The sequence below is a fragment of the Aptenodytes patagonicus genome, chromosome 2, assembly GCF_965638725.1.
Source record: "Aptenodytes patagonicus chromosome 2, bAptPat1.pri.cur, whole genome shotgun sequence".
Classification (NCBI taxonomy): Eukaryota; Metazoa; Chordata; class Aves; order Sphenisciformes; family Spheniscidae; genus Aptenodytes; species Aptenodytes patagonicus.
This window is the reverse complement of record NC_134950.1, coordinates 3769155-3795747: the sequence shown is the minus strand read 5'-3', so window position 1 is coordinate 3795747 and position 26593 is coordinate 3769155. Positions and strand designations below refer to the sequence as shown.

General features: G+C 40.7%; 1 protein-coding gene across 13 annotated transcripts in view; it reads right to left on the bottom strand.

Annotated features, from left to right (window-relative positions):
* Window positions 1-22472, bottom strand: part of PTK2 (protein tyrosine kinase 2) — a 226338-nt gene extending 203866 nt beyond the window's left edge. For 8 of the 13 annotated variants that reach the window (XM_076329028.1, XM_076329027.1, XM_076329029.1 and 5 more), the window contains exons 1-2: window positions 22371-22437; window positions 7922-7980 (exon numbers count right to left, since the gene is read on the bottom strand). The gene's annotated coding sequence lies outside the window, so the exon portion shown is untranslated. Of the gene's footprint in view, window positions 1-7129; window positions 7148-7921; window positions 7981-22370 lie in introns of those variants that run through there. The other 5 variants (XM_076329036.1, XM_076329037.1, XM_076329035.1 and 2 more) reach the window with 4 other exon arrangements.
* Between the last annotated feature and the right edge of the window lie 4121 nt (window positions 22473-26593).

Sequence of the window (26593 nt, the reverse complement as noted above, 5' to 3'; positions counted from 1 at the left end):
TCATCACTATGGATACAGAGCCCATCAATATATTAAGCAATGTAACATACTGTTTTCCTTATGTCATTCTTTCTCTTTTCCAGGGGGAGAGCTGCATTTATGTTATGTCTCATTTATGTTATTAGTATCAGGATTCAGGAATTCCTATGTCACTTGAACTCTGGATTTAGTATAGAGCTCTAACTCATAACCTTTTCCTTCAAGAAGTAGAAGAGTAACTGGTGAAAGTTTCAGGCCACATACATATGTTTATACACACATACACACACACCCCAAGCAAATCTTCCAGGTAGCTTTGGCTTGGCTTCTCTTCAAACCTTCGGAAGAGGAAACCTCTGAACTGAAGCCCAGATACCAGCACCACCACCAGATGTCCTATTCTTCATTGACTACTTACATGCATACAAGATCTCCTGGAGAAAATGGGCCTCAAATAGGGTCACATCTGTTTAGGATTTAGCATAGAGCTAGAAGCACAAGGACTCAGGCTGGATACAAATATATCCTGTGCTCAGGATATTTTTTTAAGGCATCAAAGGATAGGTATCAAAGCCCCTAACACCATGCAAAAAAGGAGGTGGAAGTTAACATCCTGTTTGTTTTTCAAAAACAAAAATTATTATGCAGAGGCTTCTAAGGTAAATTATTCACCATAAAAAAAGTCCGACTCAAATTTATATGTAAGGTGATTTGTAAGAGTTAGCATACAGGAAAGGCAGAGGAGTACAACCTGAATTGTTCTGCTTAAAATAGCTATGACACAATACGGTTCAGACTCCCAGGAATATTACTACTAGCAAAACACCACGAAAAGACTTCCAGAAACAGGAGAAAGTTAGAATACATTGAGTATTATACTATTAGAAAAAGCCTACCATTCCTTTTGGACATTGCTCTTGTAGAGATCATTTACAGTAAAGGAACGGGCTGAAAGGAAGGACTCCATGATCATAGCTGCCCCAATTCCTTTGGGCTTTAACACCTACTATGATTCTGCCAAGCTTTTATTGTCCTATCCTGAAAGTTAAACCGAGTAGACTGATCCTGAAAGAGGGAAATGACAACACAACCACCTGCTAACAATACATACAAATATAACCTGGAATGCCAAACTTGGAGTCCTGTTGACAACCATGACTTTTTAAGCGCCCTTTTCCTTTCCATACTCTAAATACTATTTTACTAAAATAAGAAATGACCTTTTTCTTTTTTTAATGGGAATCTTGGTTAGCAATTTAAAGACTGCACCTTCCACAATACAGCTGGGAGTGGACTGTGTTACAATATACCTTCCACATGTTGTTAAAGGGCAGTATTTCAGTGGTACCTGGAACAGCTATTAATAACTTCTGCTAGGCAATCAAGGCCCACCCTTGGCACAGAGCATTATATCTCATTTAATGCATTCCTTTATGAGTGCAGTTATAGACTCTCATTGCCTTTTCACGTCCTCTTCATCCTCCTTAATAAGGAAAAACTGCCCAAGCTGCATTTGTCCAGAATCTTGCCCAGGGAATTCAAGTTGCCTGCTTTACTTCTTGCCACAGAAAAAAAGTACTGACTCATACTTACCAGTAAGAAAGAAACAAAAGAAATCTCATCACTTCTGATAGCCATCTACTCTATACCCAAGATAGCAGTATGTGTGAACAGTACACAATATAATCAAAAATAAACCACTATTTCTGCCAATTCCTGCTACTGTAAAGGGACTTAATGAAATTCAAGCACATGAAAACACAGCATTATTTCCAAAACAGTCAACACTTTTGGTCCACAAATCCACGGCTAAAAACTCTGTTGCTGAGTTGGAACATTTTAAACAGAGACGGTTAGCAGCACAAGCTCACTAAACAGGAGAAAGCTTTTTATAAATATATTCTACTCAACTACAAGCTTAGCAAACAAATTCAAAGCAATGAGTTTCAAAAGAAATTGGCATCTAAAGAATTATGATGCATTAGGAAGACTTACGCAACTCAAGGTCCCAAAGAAATAAGAGAACAAGCAAACCAAATTATCTGCAAGCATCTAGACATAAAGGGGAGTCAGGCCGATTTGAAAGGATTTATACTGCCTGTTCACATGTAACTGGTAATGTGTCTTATAAATACATGAGAAGGAAAGACATCACATCAAAGGCTTCTAACACTATCGCATGATTTTCCACCAGCTTTACAACTAGGTAAGAATAATCAACCATGCATATACAAAATGAGATTACTAGCAAGACAGTAATACCACAGAAAATGTGGAAGTTTTAGTGAATCAAAAGTGAACAAGAACTATTGAGACTACCGAGAGAAGGGGAAAATAAATAAAAAACTAATATTATGTTGGGACTTGTGAACAAGGGGTGCCAAACATAAGGGAAACAAGTAATCTTTTTACTTTATACAATGCTGTTAAGGGTTAAGCTAGAATATCAGGTCCCGTTTTGAGCACAGCAGAGTATTTATAAGCCCCGAATTTCCTGAGGAGTGAAATTCCCTGCGTCTCAGGCACTGCTAATTAAAACACGTTTCAGGAAATGCACTCGAGACTGCTTCTCTTCAGAGGAAGTTCTCCATGAATGTCTGCCAGGAAATAACCCAGATCTTTCCTTTACTACAGCGCATACAAACCAACCTTGGCAACCCCTGGGTTGTCACTTGCTGCTCCTGCTGCCTATCAAGCTGGCCAATATTTTTTCCACAGTATTTTATGACTTGTCAGTACTTTTGTATCCACCGATTTTCTTTTTCTTATAAGGACACTCATTACAACCTGGTCTACAACTACAACTCAAGATGCTACACCAATAACAAACACTATCACAAAGGATAACAGGAAGCCTGGCAAGCCTAACTCAGTTCACAGGTGAGAACTGAACTTTTCAAGCCTTGAAAAGGTTATGGTCTAGGTTTGAATTTGTCTTTTTGATGCTCTCAGAAAATTCTCTTCAAATTTTCTTTGTACGAGCAGGAAGGTAACACACTTTAAGGTGCAAGGCTGATATGGAGTTGATCCACTAAGTGTCTGAAATTTGGACATACTGGAAATTTTAAGTCTACCACCTAGCAGTGAGATGCACATTATCGTTGATTATTTTGTATAAGAATGGTCCTGGTGAATGGTTCAGAATAACCGGTTGCTTTTAGAAACTTTCCCAGGCCAGTGTTAAACAGTCTTGTGTATTTTCTACAGCAAATAACAGGCAGTACGGACCTTACCCCATTAACCAAAACACAGGATCAAAGGACAATTATACATGACCAGCGAGCAAGTGAAGTGTTCTCATAGAAAAGAGTTACAGCGAACTTTACTGCAAATATAACCCTGCTCTAAGCTCTAACCCTCCCAAAAGCTCTAAATCTATTTTTAGAGAAGTGATAAATACACTAGTGGGATGGAGCAGAATAGCCACAGTGAAACAGAATTAGTTTTGCTTTTTAGACTAATAAAATGGGTTGCATCCACCTTCATTACAACTATAAATAAGCCTACCACCATAATAGTTAAGAAAACCATATATCTGAAGTCAAGCATGCCTATACAAGAACTACTATTACTGATTTGAACATGTCAACATGGTTACACAAATTTGAACAGGTATGTGTTTGCAGGGCTGCGATGAAGAAAAAAAAAAATTAGTTGCCCCACAATGAGGAGAAGAATCTACTCTGTAAGAAGGTCTCAACGTTTCCAAGCTGAAATAATGGTCACAAACCTGCAATTTAAACAGTCTGGAAGGTAGCAGCAGTAGCATTACATGGCTACGCCTGGCATCATCAGAATGTACTACTACAGATCCATCCAAGTTGTATTATAAAGGAGTACTATTTACAGAGTCAAACTTTGTTTTCTGTTTTGTATTTCCCTACTCACATTTACCAGAAGGGCTAGCAACCAAAACAAATAATTTGTTTTGGTATACAGAAGACCTTTGGCACCTCCAGAGGGAAGACTAAAACCCTACTTCATTCTACCTCAGTAACATATTCCGAGATAATCCAGACAGGCTGAGGTTTTATTAAACTCCACTGAGGGATGAGACAACTAAGGAGAATATCACGAGCACTGAAATTTATCTTCCCCAGCCCGCTTAGTTTTATGTAAAAGACAACTGTTGCTCTGGGGACAGGCTGAGGAACAACAACTATGCTGAGCAAAGGCCAGGACAGAGAGTTCAGGAAGGCATTAAGCACCACATGGCACAGTTTGTATTCATTACATTCAAGTTCATTGCTTTTAAAACTCTGGTGATGCCTGCCAATACAGATGGAGCACAGAGCCCTCCACAGCAAGAACCCAGCCAGAGAGAAGAGCATGTTCTGCACTGAACCACTGGTGAACTCACAGACACTTGTGAACGCAGCGTGCGTGGAAGAAGTTGGTTTACTATAACCTTGGAGGAAAAGTAAATCTTTCTCCAATGCCCCAAAAGTCCAGAATAATAAACCAGGCAGCAAGCCCAGCAAAATTCCACTTTCAGAAGCCAGGAGGAGCTATAAGCACATAGGTGTTATTGGCAAGAAGCAATATACATTGATTATCTTGACACTTGAGAATAGAGTGGTTATTCTTTACAGTTTTAAGTGCAAACTGAAATCTTTCTAAACAGACTTTTGTATCAGGAAGGGAAAAGCCCTGAATGTATTAAAACAAGATTACACGTATAACATCCAAAATATACAGAAAACATGGATCTTTAAGATTTCATTAGGGAAGCATTTCTTGCTGTAAGAGATAAAAAAGGAACATTAATTTATCGATCTGCCAAACTGTTTTTAAACGAGTGCTATGCTGGATACAACAAGGTTGCTCATCAAATACTAGTTTAATTTCAACTGAAATAAAACCATAAAGTTGGAAAGCATCTGATGTCACTTGCAGTAGGGATACAATCAGGAGAACATCTTTTGGAAGCTGCTGCTTAGGTGGAAGTGCTAGCACCACCTACTGTCAATGGCTGTCCAACATCTTTGACAACACACACACAATAAATACCCATACAATTACATGTACTTTTACCTACAGAACCCCTGCACCAATTCAGTGCATAAAGACTGGCCTGGGGAGTAAGTCAGAATTATAAAGCTAAACAGAACTGTTTATTATAAACTGTATTATAAACTAACTGTTTACAGAAACTCATAATCCCTTCCTATTGATACATGTCTTCTGCATTCCCTAATAAATAATCAGAGTAAATAACTACCATCAGGAAGAAGACAAAGAATACTTTATGAGCTGAAGCAATTAAGTGTCATCTATGCATTCAGGCTTTCTGGATCATGTTAGCAGAGTCATTTAGTCAAGTTTTCCCGCAATCACCATGCTTTTCTCTTTCATGGGCACATGCCTTGATACCTGGGGGGTTAAATACAGAATTGTCAAGTACTTTCAGGTGCTATTCAAATCAGTGGGAGATCTGCTTTGAGTGCAAATTTTAAGTGTTACAACAAAAAATGGCATGTCTGAGCAGGGACCTAAAATTGAAACCTTTTATCCTAAATTCTGTGACTCCAAGCAATACAGATACTAATAATATCATAAGATGAATGGGTAAAGCCAGTACTACCATGGCAAACTTAACAGGAAAAAATCCATCCTGTAAGAGAAGGGCTTGAAGAGTGCAGTGAATAGACAAGTGTATTTTTGGTACCAAAGAAGGTAGTCGTTCTGTGGAACGAAGTATGTGATCGTGTAACGAAAGGCCTACCGTGATACACAAGAGCTTAAATTTTTGCAATATGAATGTAAGACTTACAATAACAGTTTATAAAGCACCTGGGTAAGCAAGAGATTCAGTACATTTTTCTGTCCTTTCCACTGGAACTGTCATTCCAGTATTTGCATATATAATACCAATTTCAAAGAGTAAGTACCACTGAGCTCTTCCTCCTACCAAATCCCCAGCCAGAAAAAATACACATAGTTCAATGTAAACCTGACAAGTCAGAAGTACCTGCAATTTACATTTAAGATCTTTCACTGTTTCTTCTTCTTACTTGCCATTATATTTCACAGTCTTGTTATTCACAGGGCTGGTTTTCTATGAAGTCTTATCTAGGAAGGTACTGCAAGATATTTACCTAACAAACTAATAAATACTTAGTTGTCATGGTTTTAGCAGGATATGACTCACTTCAGCCTTTTACAAACCATGTGTTCCAAAGAACAAATGGCTTCAGTTCACAAAACATACAAGTGTGCTTTTTTGCCTATGACATCACAACAGTCATAGCCATTCCTTTTAAAAGGTCAAACAAAATGAAAGGAAGCATAAAAAAACCCCTGAAGTCACAGGTCTGATTTGCAGGCCTTTATATATAATAAACTGAAGAGGGGGGGCCCGGTTTGCCCCCCTCCCCTTGTTTTCTGGATTTGTCACACTATTAGTTTTAGATGTTCAAAAAATATTTTAAAAATGCCTACTTTTCCATCCGAATCATAATTCAGATTTAACATGATACACAACACAACAAATTTTAGTCTTAATTGATAAAGATACCAGTACTAGTGCTTTTTGTTCAAACTGAAGTACCTTTTTTTTTTCCAGTTTAGGTGACAAAACTGAAGACTACTATTTCTTAAACCATTCAACTTATTCCTTGGAGTGGTGAAAGTAGGTGGAATTCCTTGGAAAAAACTAATTGCATAATACAAACATTATCCCACACCAGAAAAGGGAAGGGAGAAATTGAAAAGGAGAAGCAATTAGTCACCATAAACTTGAAAATTGAAGTTTAAAAAAGGCTGACTAATATCCAGACCACTCATGAAGTCAGAAGTTAAGCAAAAAAGCTCCTGAAGAATAAAGACATCTATCCTTGCAAATGTAGATAGTCAGGAAGCGCAGAGAGACCCTCTGCTGTTCCCTGAAGGTGAAAATACGGAGACATCCTGGAGGGGCAATACTCTGAAGCTGAACTGCAAGATAACAGTCTGAAATCCCATTAGGGGCCTAGTCCATGTGAAATGCTAGCAGCCACACCTCCTTTGTTTTCAAGTGCATTACAGCCCAAGCAAGGAGAACATTAATGTAATCTAAAACAGGTGATATAAAAGTTTTAAATAAGGCTCTCCACATCAGCAAGTTCGATGCAAAAGTGCTCTTGAAGTGGCAGGCGATGAATTTTGGTACCTGCCAAAGCCTTAGGAAAAAAAAGTAATACAGGCTCCCAAACCACCAACCGCAGAGAAGACTGTAGAAAGAAAAACAAATAATAAACACACCAAACCAGAAAAGAAAAAAAAAATATATATCCAACAAGTTATTCTAGCCACACTCATATGTAAGAATATTCCAAACATCCATGTATGTCAGCACCAATAAAAGCAGAAGTCAGAAATACCAAGTATACTGGAGTGGGGGGAGGTGTCACAATGAATCAAAAAAATAGGAACCAGAAATAAGATTCCTGTAACACAAAGAATACTGTGGTTACCCAACTTCTCTACTCCTGCTTATAGCAAAACTACTTAAGATTAAGCCAAATGCCCCTACAGTCTTTGCTTAAGACAAATTTTTACAAAAAAGCAGAACATGAAAATAGAGAATCATTAATATTTTGCTCCAAAGCCAGCACATCAGTCTGGTCAGAATTTCCAGCTAAGTAGTTTTGGTAGCTGAAAAAAAAAACACGTTACAAATTCCTCCCATACACAATAGATTACTTGCTGCACAGGCCTACCCACCTCTGTACCCCCTCAGGCTGAACGGAAGGGCCATAAATGGGATGTCAGAGAAAGGCCAGTTCTAGGAGGCTCAGGGAAAAAGACAAACGAAGAAATTCTGTTTTAACGTCCACTGTTTAAAAATCAGGATTTTCAACAATAATTACAACGAAAGAACAAAAAAAAAAATCTCAACTTGAACCATCTTACCCAGAATAAAACCCTGTGTGAAAGTGAAATCATTAGCTATTCCACATACCTTAAGTAGACTTTCCAGCTCTCAGCAGCAGGTGCTCAATACAGGATGAAACATGAAATCTGAAATAAACATTTAGAATTGATCAGGTTATTTTCTTGACCTAACATTGAAGTAGGCAAATATCCAACAAGCTTAAAAGCAAATAACTGATATTATGAAGACAAGATAATCTTCCAAATGAATTAGCTGCAGCATATATCCTGCTTTACAAGTGCAGATTATTTAGCTGGAAGTCCTTAAGAAAAAAAAAACCACAAAAGAAGTTTGTAGAAGTAGAAGCAGGGGCTTACATTTGAAATCAAAATAGATACCTTACAAAGCAAGTTGCCAGAAATCCTGTAGGTCCCATGAAAGTAAACTAAAAATTTCACAAGTTGTGTGGTTTTGGTATTTTGAAGAAGGAGGAGGGTTAAAGAAGGATTCTTCTGAAGTGAACCTTTCATATAGCTAACATACATTTAATGGAAACAACAATTCAGTGAGTATTGAAAACCCTGATGAGCGATTCAAAACATTAGCAGCATCCAGATCTAGAATGAGAAAAAGTGCTTCTCTGGAAAAAAAAGTGTGGGGGAGGAACTAGTGAAAAGCATTTATTTCCTCAGGGTATGTGCATCATAGGACAGCCAAGCCAGTTTTTAGCTGAAGTAACAAATACATACAGATACAGCTCAACACAAACGTAATACACTGTCCAGAAAGAGCTGTATTTTTTTTCCTTAAAGGAAATGATCGAACCGAAAGAACTCCAGAGTTGAGTAATCTACAGAGTTGGTTTAGCTATTTTGCTAGTTGTTTTTGCTCTTTTGCCTCTTGAACAAATATATACTACAGGGACAAAGGCAGTACCAGTAGAAAGCCTAAGCTTACATATTAAGCACTTGGGAATCAATTTTTAAGAACTGTTTCTGAACCGTTATTCACCTTCGCTACTTAAGCTTTTCCCCACACACAAAGGCCACCAGAAGATTTCCACGAGAGAAGAGAATCTGATGAGATAAAATAAAGTAACACAAAAAAGTTAAAAGAAACAGTGCAGAGATTTTTTTTTTTTAATAAAAAACCAGAACACTCAAATCCTATTTTAAGCGTTCATCTAAGCTACAGTAACTGAAAAATTAAGAAAACCAAAATACTTAAATTTATCATAGAATCATTTAGGTTGGAAAAGACCTTTAAGATCATTGAGTCCAACCATTAACCTAGAACTGCCAAGTCCACCACTAAACCATGTCCCTAAGCACCACATCTACACATCTTTTAAATACCTCCAGGGACAGTAACTCAACCACTTCCCTGGGGCAGACTGTTCCAATACTTGACAACCCTTTCGGTGAAGAGATTTTTCCTAATATCCAATCTAAACCTTCCCCTGGCACAACTTGAGGCCATTTCCTCTTGTCCTATCGCTCGTTACTTGGGAGAAGAGACCGACACCCACCTTGGCACCGAGGTCAGGCTGACAGGCCTGTAGTTCCCTGGATCCTCCTTCCAGCCCTTCTTGTAGATGGGCATCACGTTTGCTAACCTCCAGTCAACTGGGACCTCCCCGGTTAGCCAGGACTGTTGGTAAAGGATGGAAAGCGGCTCGGTGAGCACTTCCGCCAGCTCCCTCCGTACCCTTGGGTGGATCCCATCCGGCCCCATAGACTTGTGTGTCTAAGTGGCGTAGCAGGTCGCTAACCCAACAGGGGTTGTTTAGCCTGGAGAAAAGGAGGCTGGGGGAGACCTTATCACTCTCTACAACCACCTGAAAGGAGGTTGTAGCGAGGTGGGTCTTGGTCTCTTCTCCCAAGTAACAAGTAATAGGACAAGAGGAAATGGCCTCAAGTCACACCAGGGGAGGTAATGTGCAAAGCAAATAAACAATTTGACACGATGCAACATTTTTATCCTTATAAAGCATTTAACATGATCAGATCTGGTCTCTAATGATGTCCCTTTGGCACTACAGTAAGTCACAGGAAAACTCCACAAAAGATCACAGTAGGCAGGAAAGACTTCAAGAGCTCTGCCAGTGCAGGGAAAGAACAGTAACAGCAATTTCTGGACATAAGTAATATTTTCTTTAGCAGAGATAAGACATAATAATAACTAAGTTACCTGCGATGTTATTGTTACTGCTAGTTATACAGTACCTATAGGTTTTTAGATACTCTCCTATATCTTGCATAAACAACTGTATATACACAGCTTCTCTACGCTGAGCAATGAGGGTAATGGACCTGCCTGGAGCACTTTCAGCAGCAGCACCAAGAAGAAACCTATGCAAAGAATAGTACAACACAGCCCTGAGTACAGTCTACTAACAAATGACCTACGGTCTTCAGGAAGAGTCCCAGAATAGTCAAGGCAGTTACTGAATTCTAGACTGACTCAAAGGCACTATTTGCATGGATACAATGCTGTGAAGATTTAGTAGTCTTGAAACCCTTAGCGTTTTGGAACAATTGGTGTACAAGCACTAACTTGATCTTAACATTGCTCAGTGGCTTGGACACCAGAAGAACGCAGTCCATAAAGCAGAATTTGGAACAGACTCATTGGACCCAAACATAGATCCTAAGCACGTCACCACAAAACATGTCCATATGGTCACCATCAGCCTCACCACCAGTAGTTCTACAGAAACTTTTAACCAGATTGTTATAACTGAACTGGGGGAAGAAGGGCAAACTTCAGTAAGATCTCACTTCTGTCTCATATTAAAAACACCAGAAAATAAAGGAGACCATACTTACTATCACCTCCTATTCATAAGGGCCATCATACAAAATCAGCTATAAAGACAAAGATTTAACAACATAGAACACAAGTTCGGCATAACACTTAAAACTGCTGTAATGCAGACTCAGTCCAAAAAACTATCATATTTCAAGTGACAGCTGTGCATTAAGTACTTACATTATATGCACACAGGCACCACAGTTTCCCCGTCCCCATTTCACTTTGACTATGCTTCAAGTCCTTTGTCAAGACTCACTACTTCCATTTCGCCTTTCCAAAACTGATCTTGACTCAGCAACGCACAAGGTCTTGCCTTATTTTACCACTTCTATCAACTTCAAGAGTAAGGTATTAAAGCAAGTATGCTTTATGTACATTTATTTTCACAACTTGCTGCAGTCCCCACCCTTCCCGTACTTGCACTCTACGATCTCTTGCTTGCTATAACATGACCAATGTTCCTACTCCCACTTGAGAATACTATAGTTCAATACCTGTTTCAACAGAAGTAACAAAGACTTTTGAAAGAAAGAATTTCAATGCAATCCTGATTTATCTCCCAAAAGCCACATAGATAAATACATTACAGAACTCCAAAATTTGTTTCCTAGGAAGGGAAGCTGCTGTGTTCAATACTCTTCTCAGATTATGAAAGAGTTTAAAGGTTTTGTTTGCCTTTAAGAGAAGAAAAAGCTGATTCAGTTGTAAAATGAAGCCAATGATACACGCTCCTGTCTAAGAACTCCCTTTCCTCTTTTGATGAAAATAGAGTAAGGCATAAAACTAGCTGTTGAAAGCACCGAAACAGTATGAGACAAGCAGTACTGCTATCGCACAAAGAAATTCTCCCCCTTCTACTAAGGCTGAATAAGCAGGGGCTTTGTAGCCTACGACACAACTAAACTTTCAATTTAAATCCCCATCAGAGAATTAATCGTCTATGCTGCACACCTTCTTCTTCTAAAGGTGGCTAATCTCCTAAAGAAATCCACTTGGTTGTTTACTAATTTCATGTAGGTAACAAATTTTCACCAACAAGGGAATGAAATCCAGAGAACTAAAGCTTGATTTCTTATAAAAATGAAATATTGACGCAAACTCTAGGCAGAAGATGGAAAAGAAGCGTATTTGGTGTTATATCCCGCTCCTTCTTTTGACTCCGTTCCTTGACTAAGTTTTACAGGGGCTCTGACTATGTTATTTTTGTTCCCGTCCACAACCCGAGAAATACAAGTAATAAACTCAACCTAATATTCACAAAGCATTCAAGAAGAGACAGAGCCAGAATATTCCTACAAGAGAAGTACATGCCATCTACTTTTCCCCCCCCCCCTATTTCTCTTATAAACTTCAATCCTTAAACTGTACCATCAAAATACAAGGGCAAAATAAAAGGAGTATTATTCACTTCCGGAAATTGATTGTTTTTTCCTGATAACCATTGATTAACTAAAATGTCCAACACGATTTATGTACATATGCACTAAGGCAGGTAATAACAATGCTGTCCTCCTCCTTGGAGGAGATCCCCCCTAGCCAAAACCACGCAATTTACAAAGGTAATGCTAAACAAGAAATCCACGTAAATCTGAAATTATTAGATTATCCTGATAATGAAGATTTAGTATCTAGTCTGGCTAGGTGCTTTTGTAACTGATTAAAAAGAATTCAATACAAATGATGAGCAAGAGGCTTCCCCTTGCCTTCACACGACAGATTTCTTTTAAAATTACTTTTAGTTCCCCAGACCATAGCAAACAGCTTACAAGAGTTAATACACATTGCACAAATGTACACTTAGCTCCATCTTTTAGTTTAGAGGCTCCCTGAAAGCCCAGATGTAGCACTAAAACGTTAATTCCAGCAGCTTCTGCCTCTAAATTTTAATATAATGTTTAAAAAGCTATCTGATCAATGAGTTTATTCTTTCGTAAGGAACATCTCAAATGCAGGGTGCATCATTAATACTAGTTTCCAGCAGAGGCTGTACTGAGTACAGAAGGGCATACAGACCACGTTTTAATTTGTCTCCATACACATTTTCACTAAAGTTTACTTAATTCTGTTTCCCAGTCTCATGCCAAAATGCTGAGAAACATTTTGACTTGCTTTAAAGTAGATTAATTTGAGTTACAATTAAGAGGAAGCCTACTGGTGCAACATCAAAATATAAGCTATCATATTAAAGAAAGATAGACATAAAATGAAAATACAGATCCACCAGGACTTCCTATTATTCTGAAAGCAAAGCTCAGTTTATTAATATGTAATAAAATGCAGTCATTAATTAAAGGGCAATACCAAAAGGAATAAGAAAAGTCATCCTCCAAGGCCACTTTATTAACTTGCTTGCACAGTTTAGAAGTCTTGCATATTTTCTTCCATTAAATTTATAAGTGTACAACAAAATGGCAACTGAGCTAATTGTTCTAATATCAGTAACCAGTTTACAGTTCTGTTTTTCAAGCCACATCTAGGTAACATCTGCATCTATAGAAGAGCATGACAGTTTCATTTATGGAAAGGGTCCTCTTTCCATGACCTTTACAGCCATAACTGAGAACAGCATTCCACAAAGAAAATACAAGATGCTTTGCCTGCAACAGATTTACATCAAAGCTGCAGTCTCAGGCAATAGCTAACAAGATAACAGAGAGGACTTGTTTACAAGAGCTCAGAGAAAACTATCAGTTGCTGGGGTTACTGTCAACTACCTTTTGACTATCAGCGTAAACCTGAAAATAATAACCCCACATTCTTTACCTGTCAGCATCACTAAAATCAGTGCTGGATGGGACTCAAGAGGTCATCTTGTCAATCTGCCACTCCTCAGGTAGGGATAAATAGCATTTCCTTTCTGAAATGTCTAATTTGTTCTTAGAGGCTGTCAGTGACAAGATCCCTAATCTAATCCAATGGTTTGTTATTCTTAGCATTAGAAGTCTTCCTCCACAAGTAGGCAACCCAAGTCTTCAGTCCTATTATTTAAGTTAACTCTTCCTTGTTTTGGCACCCATAAATCTTTATCTTCTTCCTCCTTGTAGTTGCCTAATGCACGTGAATAACTTAAGACTACAGGGAGACAAAAAGTTAACATCCTAATTTGTTCAATTCTTGTGTGTCATATTCTTCAGCTGTCTGATCTGCTACTGAAAGCACCCAAAAGAGAGCAAAACCCTTTCTCAATGTACAGTGCCCAAAACTGAAAATAGCATTCTAACTAAATCCTACCAGTACCGAATTCAGCGGAATGATTACCCCAATTATTTACCCCCTTGCTACACCACAGTAGAGCATTTTTTTTTCTGCACCAGCAGAAAAAGGTTAATCACAAACTGAGCACCAATCAATCAATAACCTGCACATCACTGCTTACTCAGCTCTTGTAGAACTTGAAAAGTATGTTTTGAGCAGACACTTGAACAACAAAATTCAAAATGCACTAAATACGGAGTAGGAAGAAACTGTGGAGTTGAGAGGCACCAGAACAAGTACAGAAAACAGCCAGCTTTCTGAGTTATACAAACTAAAGTGAAAAAGACAAGATAATTAATAAACCAACTGGAATCTAGAAGCCTCTAGGATATAGTACTTAAGCCTGAAATAGAAAATGAGAGCTGATAAAAATTCAGAATTACTTCTTTAGCCGTTAATTAACAGAACTCTCATAATGGTGCTGTTAACGCAAGAGCAAGAACAGAAACCGTAATTTATAATGTTTGCAGGGAGCTTCATTGCAAGGAAGAGACCCTTACATGTCAGCAGTGTGTCAAGGTTTCCTGGGTGAAGGCTGGCAATAGAAAACTAGTTAAAAATATAACAAAATTAAACAATCTTCAATACAATTAAAAATGGAGTTTAGAGATTAAAACCCTCCAACCTGTGGCTCATCTCAGAGCGATGTGCATTTATATATACATATTATCAACCAGCTTTTGTTCCTACTCATAAGATAAATTGCAAGTGCATTTTATTTAGCAAATGCAGTTCTGAGTCAAGCATCATGAAAGGTTAACAAGTACACTGAGAAACGTGAATTAATTGCAATCGCCATGCCAAGGTTCATTCCAAGCACTAAGATGGCACTTTAAATGAACAACTTTGATCCAACATCATGGTTTCTACTTTTCCTTGTGAGGCGTACTTCAAACCCCTCTACGAAAAGGACTTCAGAATTGCCGTGTGTTTATATGCCAGTGGATGAAGCCTAAGCAAAGCACTGTCCTTATTTTAAAGGGGAATAAACAACAGCACCGCAGGTAAATTAGTTTAGCCATCAAAAGGAAAAAAAATAAGCCACAAAAGAGGTAGAAATAAAATTCTTGCCTCCTGACTTCCAATACTGTGGTTGTAGCAACGTTTCCCATCTCTTTCCACCGGTGGTTAACAAAAAAAGTGGTATCAGGCACGTGAGGTCTTAGGCATTGGCAAAAATACAAGAACACTTCCATCAAGTTCTGGAACTTGATGGGGGAAAGCGTAAAGAAAGGGCAACAAGGACTAATACAAAATTAAATTAGTATGAAGTTTAACTCTTCACAAAGAGTGAGTTCAAGCAACTGAACTATAAAGGTACCTGTTACACGTTACTTTTGTGTGCTACTGCCTAGACTGTAAAATCAATTATGAAGAAGTTACCCTGCCTTTAAACAGCTTCCACTACAGAAGAGCATCAGTAAAGGAGCAAAGGGAATGAAGGAGGAGACTGCTAAAACCTGAGGTATAAGCAGGTATAAAAGAACCACAAGAGCATTCAGCCACCAGCAAAAGGAATTTCTGCTTGAAGAAAAGTGTATTAGAAACAGCAGGGAAAAAAAAGTTGGGAAACAGCTTGGTTAATTAACCAAAAATAAAAAGGAACTGTACTCTTTTAAACGCTAATTTTATTTTTCTCCTTTCTGTATTAACTTTTACTTGAGAAAAGTGGGCAATAAAAATTCCAATATTCTAAACCAGAACATAAGACAATTTTTCCCTCAAAGGACAGAAAGATTACAACTGCCTAGTCCAAAAAACGAAATCAAGAACAGATACCTATGTAAAAGTAAGAAAATGGCAGTAGATTTTATGCTTTTACACTATCTTTCATAGAAAAAGAATTTAAAAGATTGCCTAAAAATCAGTAAAAGGCAATTCTCTTTTAAAGATGATAGAATTTCTGAATCTCAATACTACAGAGTATTACTGAGGACAAACTTGCCTCAGCATTCACACTGAACATAAAACCTACAACAGACAGGATGAAACAGGTATTGACTGATATAAATCCCCACCACTGGGTGTAACTCAGCCATTGGGATTTATAAGTCTCTTTCTAGCATCTTCAGTAGCAGTAATCTTGAAGGCAATGCTAGGAAATTAAGTATCAAATGTAGATGGACCCGAGACCCTACTGGCTATTGTACATCCCACGGATTATATCAGTAAACACTCCTTGCAACTTAAGAAAGGCTTGGGAAAAAAGCTAGGTACCTGGTTAAAGAGGTGCAGTCAGACCTTCAAAATATATCATTTAGCTCATTTTGAGCTTCTGCTAAACTAGACTTCTGCTACCCCCTTGCAACCAAATTATTTGCTATCCTAGCAGCAAGAAAACAGGAAAGAGTAGCAGCTCCTCCTTCCCATATTCAAAAAAAAAAAGTCAGCTGCTGCTTCGTATCCTTCCCAGGAACTTTAATGGGACTAAAGGAAAAATTATCTCTGCCTTCCAAAGATACTTTATAGCCTCAGATGGTCTGCTCCCTCTCCCCTCCCCCAAAATGAAATAAAACAAAAGCAGGAATTGCACATTTTCATGTGTGGGTAAACAATGAAAAACCCCAAGCATGGCAGCAGGAAGCAGCAGTAGTTAGCAGTCAATAGAGCCCTCTGACCTCTTTCTTACTGTCCCAAACAGTGAGAACAGCTTCTTCTCTATCACCACAACCTCTGCAAAGGCAATGAGAAGTACCTCATTTAAGGACTCTAACATATACACTGTCTAAATGCTTCTAGATCTATTGTTCATCAACATACCTAGAATGATAGCAGTGGCAAAGAATACGTGATCTCCCATTACTGTCTCCAGGACAACTGATGCATGCGTTTTGCTTATACACTCTTGGTCAAAAGGAAGGAAATTAGTTCAGGGTCTTAAAATGAGTTAAATTACAGTTCCACGGGCAGGGAAAGGGTCAAGATTAGTCTTAAGGATTAAGCTCTAAACTGACCTGTATTACACTGTATGAAGTTGGAACCCTGCAGCAAAATAAAACCAAGTTGAGTGCTTGTCAGCTCCCCTTTCCCAGGAGAAAAAAAGAAGTAATACTTCAGTGCAATAGGAAGCTAACAAAAACTACTTAAACTTTTTCTATAAGCCCTTTCTGCGCTGAACATGATAAAAAAAGGGCAGAGGACCAATGCAGAGAATTAGAGGGGGGGGGGAAAAGTCTTCAAGTCATAGGGGACAAAAGAAATCCAATACAGGAGAGTTTCACCAGTTCAGCCATGGATTGCTGCAGATCTGAAGAAAATTCAGATGTACCCATAATTAACACTGATGCAAGCAAATCATCAGATGTTCTCTAACAAAGCCTGTTGCCTTCAGCTTTTCCATTCTGATTTTTACTTGACAGAAATTGCATTCAAACCTTGTAAACCAGATTTCAGAAACTATTCTCCAATTTCTTCTTAATCCACGAACCACTGACACCACCAGTGATCTGCATCTCCGGATTTCAAGTATTGTCAGAGCCAGAGAGCATTCAGTTTCTGTGGTTCTCCTGCCATCTCTGAAACTATTTCTTCCATATACATGATTCCCTGTGTCAGCTCCCTCCAACAACACATCCCCCTGACATAGCTTTCAAAACATTCCTTTGCAAATTTTAGTAGTTCATACACCTTTCAGCACAACACACCTGGGTAATCACAACTGCCTCTCTTGTGTCTGCTTTAATACAAACAGAGAAAATCAGATCAAGCCATCTGAAGTTTTCTGTGCTTTTGGCTGTTTGGGGGGGGGTGGGGGGGGGTGGTTGAGGGTTTTTTTTAATCATTTTCTATTCATGAAGACCTAACACGCAAAGTCCCCCCAATTGCAAGACTTGCATCCCAGTGTCAGGAACACTAAATGCTGAGCAAGCAACAAACTCCTACCTCAGGAAGCTTACTTGGTAGAAAGAACACAAAGTTACAAAGGAGCGGGATAGGGAAAATAAAATTTAAGTCTACAACACAAAACCTGCAGGTTAAGTTGTTCAGTGCCTAATTAGCCACTTTCTTCAACAGTTCATCTGATTAGCCATCAACCACTGCCTGAATACGAAGAGCAGGACATGAAAAACGAGAGCTTTTAAAAAGATCTACTTGATCATCTCCACAGAAGTTCTTCCTCTCCTACACTAAAAAGACTATTTAAAACCAGCTATCTATCTGGATATCACATTTTCCGTTTAATTTCCCATTCTTTCAACTTCGTGTCTTTCTAACAAACACAATAAACCACATTCATTGAACACTGTGGTAGAACACACCAGACTGCTGAGGTTCCTAAGTGGCCATCTTAGGAATCAAGAGACTCGCTTGAAATTGCTAACAATTTACAAACTTGAATCTTGCATTAATCTGCATTAAGTTCTAGGGTTTTTTCAAACACTTAAAAAAATTTTAAAAGACAGCTTTTAGGACAAAATAACTATCCTGTAGAAGTTACCATTCAGGGAGACGAGGATCACTGTAGTTCAGGTGCTAAACAAGTACATTCAAAATTAGTTTTAGAGTGTTCCTAAATCATTTCTGCTATCATTCCATACAAGAGCTCAAAGTGATACAGTAAGGATTTGTTTGTTGCAGTTTTTAAAATCCTGGCCTCTAATTAAAACCTTTTCAAGAAATTAAGTCAATATGTCCATGTTTTCATGTTACTCAGCAATGTACTTGAACCTTTAGACTTACACTAACATGAAATGAAAGGAAAAACAGATTTAGTCTGGAAACCACATCTGATGGAGCTAAATATCAGTCACACACTTGAGTTTTCATTGACAGCTCTCTCAAATAAGGACTCAAAAGCTTAATGGTAAGAAGTAAATAAAACCCATGTTTTCACTGCTAGCATCCCAGACTGGTAGTTGTAACACAAGAAAAAAGATCTGGAGTATGAATTCCAGCATAAGAGTGTCCTTTTTAAATACCTTCCACCAATTTATTGAAATTTATCCAGAACGTGAGAGTACAGAGGCACTTCATGCAATAATCTACATCAAATGAAAGCTACAAATGTTCAATTTAAGACAAAAAATTATGCAAGACTAAAAACATACAAGATTTGAATATATAGATTTTACAGCAGAACTACAACCTACTTATAGTTACCAATATTCTGCAAAACATGACTATTGTTTAAACACCAATGCAGGCAGCTGTCAAAAACCTGTAGATGAATACACATACATATATTTAAGAACAACCAGCAACACAATGTACTTCAAAACTGTACTTTGAGAACACAGAAAGCTCTCTGTCATAGTGAAAAAGACTTTTCCACAAATCCTAAGAGATATAAAAGGAATGGGAATAGCCTGTATTGTTACTATGAACATTATATCATATGAAAGACCATACTGCTACACACAGCAATGCCTACCAGGGCAAGAAAAAAACCAATCATTTTGTTATACAAATGGCAAGAAATAACTTCTTTCTTGAGTTACTCTCTTACTGAAAAAAACCCACCACACATTTATAGATGCATTAAAAAATAGAAGACAATTTTCTAAACCATCAAAGCCACCTGGTTTACTGCTTAATCTCCGAAAAGCACTCCTGCTTTTCTCTCTTCCTATCATCCCCCCAAATATCTATTAGCTTGGTGGAATTTACAAAACCAAGATTCCCCCATTCAACTATTAATCACCATGTGGTAAACCATTGTATTAAAAAAAAAAAAAAAAGCCCTTTTAACAACATGTAACATACTTTGAAGCAAAGTTACATCACTAGATATCTACAAGTTGAAACAATTTCTAAAGCTATTTCAGCAAATTACATATTCAAGACAAGTGCTATTCTAAAAATATTCATTTCTGGATTAAGTACTCCAATACGCTACTAGTTGATTGCTATGTCAACTATACATGCTTAGTACTTTTAATAATACCTAAGGCTGAGGCCAAATAAAGCTTAGAGCTTTTGACAAATAAGTACTATGCTATCATCCTTTTATGTGTACATTTTAACCTTCCCACAAAATAAAAGGTCAACCAACACAAACATCAGTCCAAGCCATGTTCTACAAAAATTGTATTGAAGATGTAATAGCACAAAAGACAAATTAATTTCAGAACTGGTTTTCTCTTGCTGAATAGCCTGTAGAGTTTACAGTCCTGCGAGAGAAAAATGTTTCCCAGCAACTAGTGTCTCCTCCCTCTTTTGGGGGGTTTTTTGTCTGTTTTGTTAACAGTAACCCAGATTTTAGGTCCATTAAACTTACTGCATGGGCTCTGATCTCAAAGGCACACATCCACATTCTTTACAGAATCTCAGCCGTAAACCTCGCTTTAAGAAATCCAAAGGCTGTGGCCCCCATCCATAAATCACACCATACAGGCAAAGGTGTTCCCACAAATCCCACAGCCTGATTTCAGAGGTAACAAAAAAGGAGCCGGGTGGAGAAAGGAAGTGGTGGAATTTTGGACATGGACAACATCAGTAAGATAACAAGCTATTCCAAATAACTATGTAACATTTAATATTTTCTGGCCCCAATCCAGTTATGCTCTTGATCTTACCCAGGTTTAACAGAATCAGAGATGATAAAGGCAGATTAGCTTTGAGGAATGTGGGACTTTTCCAATTAATCGGGGGGGGGGGGGATATTAAACAACCAAAGGCATCTGAATTTTTAAGGGACATTGCAGTACCACTTCACTTTTAAGCTAACATTTAGGGATTCATATTGAAGTATTTAATGTAAGTGTTTCTCCTTTCAAGTGAACTTTTTGTGCAACGCATTTACTACAGCGCTGCTATTATCCTAGTCAAACTGCCAAAAACTGAGCTGCAGGCTGACGCTGCAAGAGTGCTAGGGCCTACAGGATACGCTCTGCTTTCAGAGCACTTAGTTGACTCGCAGTCGGTCTTATTTAACACAGAAACAATACAGTGAACAGTCTTTCAGCCAGGAAAAAAAAAAAAGAAAGGAAAATCAAAGAGAAAGACTACCCCTTGTTCCAAAAAAGCATCATCTGAGTAAAGGAGGTTTGGAAAGAGAATGGATGTGAAAATTGGCAATATGCAGCATATGCTTCAAAATTAGTCCCAGGGATTTAAGGAAAAAGATACTGTTACAGCTGCAGAAGTACAATTCTTAATATACTCCAAAATCGGGTTTACAACCGAAAAAAAAAAATATCAAATTTCTTCAAGAAGTGCAAAGGCTCCTCTATCTAATCCAACTTCTGTGGCACCAGCCGGGTCAGTCAAAAGCCACGCTGAAGAACGCTTGCTCCCCCTTCCCCGCTACACATTTAGGGGGCTATCTCCGCGTTTAAATGCGTATGTGACCAAAGAGCTGTCCCTGCTTCTCTTTGGATCAAACACCACCACTCTCTAGCGAGCACAGTAACAGAACAAACCAAAAAAAAAAAAACCCAAAAAGAAAACCCGAAACCAAACCCCCAAAAACCCCAACACGCACAAAAAGAAGAAACCTCAACCACTTCCCCTGCGCTCCTACCCAGGCCCTAAGAGGCAACCACAGATTTACCAGCACGCCTAGAGAGAGGCAGGGGCAAGCCAGGCAGCCCGGCTCCGGGCAGCGAGGGGACACCTCCTCCTCCCTCTCCTTTCCCTTTGTTTACTTTACGGACCGTCCCGCTCCGCTCCGCCTCGCCGAGCCGCGGCCCCGCCGCCGCCGAGCCGCCAGCACCGAGCCGCCTCCCGCCACATCCGGTGGGACCGGACCGGTGCGGCCGCCCCGGCCCCGGGGAGCAGGGAGGGCCGGCCGCGGGCCGAGCCTCCCGGGCGGGCGGGGTGGAGGGGGCGGCCGGCTTCGCCCCGGGAAGGGGTGGAAGGGCAGGCGGTGCACCAGATGACCTCTCCCCGCAGCCTCCTCTTCTCCCGCTCCCTTCCCATCCTGCCCGTCCCCCCAACACCGCCCAACGAAGCTCCCTCGCAGGCGCCGCGGGAGAGCGAAGCGGCTCTGCCCGGACCCCCAGCCCACCCACCCCTACCCGCCTTCCCTCTCGGCCGGCCGGAGCCCTTCGCTCGCACCCCGACCGCGGGGTGCCCTCAGCCGCGGGAGGCTTCCCCGGCCGCGGGGTGCCCTTAGCCGCGGGAGGCTTCCCCGGCCGCGGGCACCCACGGCGTGCGGTTGGTGTGTGCATGTACGTATGCACAGCACGCATACCCCGTGGTGGTGGTGGGGGGTGTCTCCTATGCCCCCTCCCCGGTGTCCATGGCAGCCCCTCCCGAGGGATACAGAAGAAACGGGCGGCTCTTCCCCTGCGGAGACGGGGCCGCCGTCGCACCCCGAGCCGGGGGGTTGGGTACGGGGGGGGGCAACACACGGAAGGAGAAGCCGCTGCTCCCCCACCTCCTTCCACCGCCCCCCTCTCCCCCTTATGTAAGTTAGGGCCGTTGGGGCCGCTGCGCCTCACCCCGCCTGTGCGCCTCACCCCGCCTGTCCCCCTCTCCCCTTCCGTCCCCTCCTCCTCCGGCAGCCCCTGCCGCCAGCACTCACCGCGCTGCGGGCAGCCGCCTCCGGCCGGCCGGCCGGCCCCCGGCGGGCGGAGGGGCCGCGGCGAGCTGGGGCGAGGCAAAGAGAAGCGGCGGAGTTGTCCCGCCGGCGCCGGCTGCTGAGGCCGCCCGCCTGCCGCCCCACTCTAGGTGGGTCTCCGCGGCGGCGCGGGCAGCTGCCTGCCTGCCTGCCTACCCGCCCCGGCCACTCCAGGCCGCTCCCCCGCCCTCCCGGCGCGCTGCACCATGGGATGCGCGGCTGCCCTCTCCCTCCCTCCCCGCCCGGTTCGCTCCCCACACTAACATGGCTGCGGGGGATGGAGGGGGGGTCAGGCTGCCGCCCCTCAAACCGGGGGGGGGGGGGGGGGGGAGCCGAGCCGCCCCGCCCCGCCTGCGCAGGCGCGGCGCGCGGGCCTCAGGTGGCGCGAGCCCGTTAGTCCCCGCCGCCGCCTCGAAGCCTGTCGGGGCGGCCGCGGCGATGGCGGCGGGGCGCATCCCGTCCCTTTGCCGGCCTCAGGGGCTCTTCCCGCCCTCCTTCCCCGAGGCAACGCAGATCCTGAAGGGCCGGTGGAAAGGGGAGGTTAGCTCGGGAAGAGGGGAAGTTTAACCCCTTGTCCTCACTCCACTTCTCAGAAGCGGCTCTCGACGCTCAAGCTTGCGTCCTCGGTGTCGCCCTGTTCATCTGTGACCGGGCGTCCCGGTTGCTTGGAGGCGTGAAAACGCCTCAGACGAACTCGCTTTGTGGCCTTTTCTGGGACCTCTGGCCTTGCCTCATTTCCACGGTGGCAGCGGTTGGCACAATTGTTCTCTTGTTTCAAGACTGGGATATTCTCTTTCAAGGAAATACTTGCATGGTTACTTATATATGACCACAGTGTCTGCATGCTTGTCAGTCATTGAGTATATTTAATAACCTAAGTCTGAAATAGTAATTTTAAAAGTCCCTATTAATCCATCGCTTACCTCTAGTGGCAGTCGAACTCAGTTTTTGTTCTTCTGCGTGCCCCAGGCAGCCTGAGCTTGAGCAGATCCCAAACCTCCCACCTCTGGCAGTTGCCAGTGTGTCTGGAAACTGGAAGTAGGACGCATTTTGCTTTGGTTTAAGCGTATCTGCAGCTAAGCTAGCTCGCTGGGCTGCCTTTATAGCTGATGGAGAACTAGTCAATATAGTCAATGGCATGTGGGATGTGATTTATCTGATCAAACATGGGTAGTTTACTTTAGGGTAAGACAAGTCGCACTCTTAAAACTCCCCTACGTTTATTAGTTTTCCAGGCAGTACAAGGAAACTCGAGGGAGACATGCTAAACAAGTAGGTACCTAGATTGTAAATACAGTTTTTCATGTGAATCCCACCTAAAATGTTCCAAGCGCCTACAGGAGCCAATCCATCAGGTAAGCTCTGAATATGATACAAATGCATTGAGGACCATATAAAAATAAGTCCTAGAAACTCTTTTAAACAGCAGTACAGCATTCCTAGCCATCTTTTATAGAAATGCTTGACCATTAGAGTAGTTACTAACAAAATGGGAGACTCAGTGACTTCCTTAGCCCAAGAGATTCATAACTGAATCTGTCAGTCTCCTGGGAGAGTCCTTTAACGAGCAGGCTGTAGGCTGGACAGGATAGCAAATACGCTCTACCCTTTCTACTGAAGCTGGACCACTATGCAGAAATGAAGGAAGGAAGGAAGGAAGGAAGAATGATTTCAGTTATTTTATAATTATTGGTCTTGGGATGACTATTGATGCTCTTGCCAGAAAAGGTAGAAATGTGCTAATTAAAATGACTGATGACAGAAAGTTGGGAGACATCAATAAAGGGGATGTTCACAGTAATACACGGGAAAAATTGAATGCTCTTGAGGACTGGGATAGTAAAAATGGAAGGAAATGCGTGAATAAAACAGGAGTATATTTTCTGATTAATATACAGGGAAGGGGTTGTATAAATACTGGAAAGGGAAAATGAAAGGGAAAATGGAGCTTCATAAATTTTTATGATGTGGTTGTTAGCAATAGCAGGGAATTGCACTAAATGACCCTTCCAAGCATTTGATCCTGATTATTAATCACTTCTCCTTTGTCTCAGCCTTTGTCCAAAGATGTCAAAGTGTTCTAGCCTCTGAGCAAACTTGTGAAGAAGATAGTTATACCCGTTTTTTACACTGGAAAGCTGAGACGTGTGAATTTGGCAACTCAAATACTTACTCACTGGATGAACAGGCCTAAAAGCAAATGGCTCTTCTCCAGGGCTATATCCTACGCATACAAGATAGTAGCAATACCTACCTTCTGTCATGCATAGTATATCCTATTGATTTTATATACACGTTTAATAAACATTCTTCATTTAGATATCTTTTCAAATGTCCTTGCTTTAATAAATAATGACTCTTCCTGTGGTTTTATAACTTTCTCCTCTGCAAGTTCTCTGGGCAACATCAGTGTGCCAATTCTCTCCATTTTACAGGTGGAAAAACTATTGAGAGATATGTGGGTGATTTATGGAGGAGACAGAGTAAAGCCGGAGCAATGGTAGAACCGTGAATCTGATTCTTGTATTTCTGCTCAATCTTTTAATAGTTACACTTTTTCATATGGAAAAGAAGTATGCTGTCTGAAGTCCTTGGGAGCTTTCCCATTGGTTTTAATGGGATGAAGGCAAGCCCAAAATAATACATCAAATTGATGGTTTGTAGCAATTCCTGAAAAGTCTCTGTTTCAGGTACTGGTGAGAATTCTTTTGTTGGTTTCTTGTTGCTTTCTTTCATCAGCAAAATGCTTGTAAAAACAGAAGCCTTCAGCAACATACTGATTGTGATAAAACACTTGCTGGGAAATCTTTCTCACGTTACAGAATGCAATTTTGAGTCAAACGTAGAGGAAGTTCCATAAAAGCTGGTGATTCAAGCTCTCAGCTGGGAGAGGGGAGCTGTGTTGACGTCCAATGAAAAGTTACATGGTTATCCAAAATGATAGTTTCAGCAGAAACTCATGAGACACGAGTAGGATGATAGTCATGGCTCCTGTAGTGACTATAAAGCCTCCAGATTCAAATCTCTGCTCTGTCTCTAGGTGTTGGGTTTTTTTCCCCTCCAACTTCAGTGTCTCATCCAAACTAATTGCCTATGAGAAAGGCACTTCCAGAAGCTCATCCATCCTACCTATTGAGAATACAATGAATCGCTCTCTGATTACCCCCATTTTTCTCAATTGACTACAGGAGAGCCTAGGTAATTAGCCTAAATCTTTACATAGCTAAACTTTTATAAGTTGTGACTTGCGCCTTTGTCTTCTAAGATTCTTGTTTTCTTCTGATTCTTGCGAACTAGCGCAGAAAAGTAAAATAATTTTCTTGCCTGCTCTGTCTACATAGAGGTTGTTGGTAGGTGGAAAAAAGACTATCCCCTATAATTTATTATTGACTGATTAACATTGAGGTAAGACATCCGGTTTAATACTAATGGTATTATTTGTCCAGTCCATGCCATTATCTCATTTAATTTACAGTGGTTATTAAACCTGCGCTGCATTGGTATAAACAAAAAGGTAGGAAACTTCATTATAGTGTAGCGTGTATTGTCTTTCCTTTTATTAAGTGATGAAGCTGGGGGTAATGGCTCTGAAGAGAATGAGTTCTTTCCAGTGTTTTGGAGCACAGCTGCAGTCAGGCATCTTCAGCTTTTCTGCAGGATGGTAAATATTCATTAAAGCAACCAGAGTGATCAGGCTTGTGAGAGACAGGTAGCTCTGAGCTGCAGGGCTATTTCAAGCTGTGACAATGAAATGCAGGAGGATTTGGAAAAAAGGAGAAGACGGCAAGATGTTAAATGTTTCACAAAATACACAGTAACATTCTTCATCGTAAGAGGAATTTTTTTTTTAAATCATTTAAATCAACCCCTGATGAAGAAGTCTTCAACTGCATACATAAGGATATGTATGCATATACATATCTGTATGTACTCTGACACTGTTGAAAGAGAAGTATATAGTAAATACCTATTTTAGAAGTAGATAGAAATGAAATGACAACGCCCATCTTATCAGAGTTACAATCTGCTGCAAACCTTATGCTGCAACGTTTTCTCACGTGGGAGTTTTCATATTTAATCAGTAGGGTGAGCGGCCTGGTTTACCTTGAGGGATCAGGTCCCACATTTAACAGTGAATAATGCCACACGGATGGAGGATGAGTGTTACAGCAATTAGGGGCACAGTG